Here is a 421-nt window from a genome sequence, read left to right as displayed (position 1 = left end):
TGAAGTCAGAAAAATGATTTGGGTTTGAAAGACAGGATGTTTGTCTCTAGACAGTTTGAAGATGGAGTGATCAGGCACAACAGTGCTAGTTTTTATCTGCACTGAATCCCTACTGTGATCACCATGATATACTGTGTTTACTGAGGAATGGCCTTGTTCCTTGTATTTGCAGACATATCAGCTCTGTTTCCAATTCTAGTGAGCTTCATCGCTCCCTACAGTATATAGATGGCTGTCTTTTTCAAACATCAATAAGTGACCAATTTGAAATGCTGTAGACTGGTAGAAAGCAACATCACACAAATAGCAGGAGATTTGACTTTGAATTGATTTTAACCCTCTACCGCATGGTGTGGCCATATGGCAACATGGTCTTTGTGTTCATTTCCTTGCCACTGTCTCTTTAAGAGAACATTCTCGT

The sequence above is a fragment of the Sinocyclocheilus rhinocerous genome, unplaced genomic scaffold, assembly GCF_001515625.1.
Source record: "Sinocyclocheilus rhinocerous isolate Xijiao unplaced genomic scaffold, SAMN03320098_v1.1 scaffold1660, whole genome shotgun sequence".
NCBI lineage: Eukaryota > Metazoa > Chordata > Actinopteri > Cypriniformes > Cyprinidae > Sinocyclocheilus > Sinocyclocheilus rhinocerous.
The sequence above is the reverse complement of the archived record's forward strand: the minus strand, read 5'-3'. Positions refer to the sequence as shown.